The sequence below is a fragment of the Pseudophryne corroboree genome, chromosome 4 (genome assembly GCF_028390025.1).
Source record: "Pseudophryne corroboree isolate aPseCor3 chromosome 4, aPseCor3.hap2, whole genome shotgun sequence".
In the NCBI taxonomy this organism is placed as follows: Eukaryota; Metazoa; Chordata; class Amphibia; order Anura; family Myobatrachidae; genus Pseudophryne; species Pseudophryne corroboree.
Genome location: NC_086447.1, coordinates 299,883,741 through 299,884,717, shown reverse-complemented (window position 1 = coordinate 299,884,717; position 977 = coordinate 299,883,741).

The window sequence follows — 977 nt, the reverse complement described above, 5'->3', positions numbered from 1 at the left end:
CCTATCTGCAATAAGCAGGGACGGATTGGGAACTAAAAGTGGCCCTGGAATAATATCTGGAAGTGGCATCATATGGGCATCACCAAATCAACTTTAGGCGGAACCAACAACAAAGTAGGTGGGATCAATACATCACTATACATGGATACATCAATGATAGGCATGGTAAAAGCTGGCCATGTACCAAAGCAACTTCCCTTCAACCATACAACTGAACAAGGGGCAGATGTATTAAGCCTGGAGAAGTGATAAAGCAGTAATAAGTGGAAGGTGATAGCGCACCAGCCAGTAATTATGGGTTTGAAAAATGACAGGAGCAAACAGTGCCTCCATACATCTAACCAACTTTTCATCAGACTAGTCAACTTTCCCCAACTTGTGATGTCACAGAAGTAGGCAGACAGTGTCCGTCTACTTCTGCATGTTTTGAATAAAACCTGGGGGGCACAGTGACACCTCACAGGAGCTGCACAGAGAATATACAGTACTAAGGCTGGTGACAACACGCTATCCCTATCACTGGGGTGGGGGTGACAGAAAGCAGCAGTGCCACTACATGAGTGACAGAAAAGTTTATCAAAACAAAGTGACAAGAGTGTCTGAGAGAGAGAGTAATGAAAAGTGGGCGGAGCATCGCAGCGGCAGACAGCGGCATGAGCGGCCAGGGCCCTCTCTTCTCTGTCAGAGAGGCCGGGCCCGGGACATCTGTGCCCGCAGCACCCCCCTGATGGTGGGCCTGTTGCAGTGCACATAATTTTGCCCATTAGAGAACAATTTTGCTACTGCGATCAGGTCAGAATTAGGCCCTAAGCTGGAGCCTTTACAACCACGTACAAAGACGCAATCGCCAGATGCATCACATTAATGAAACAGTTGAAACACATCTGCATTTGACTAGCCCAAATTCTCACTGCGACTGCCATAGTAATCAACTGCTGTGCATGCTTAGTACAACTCAGACATTTTCTGTGCTTATG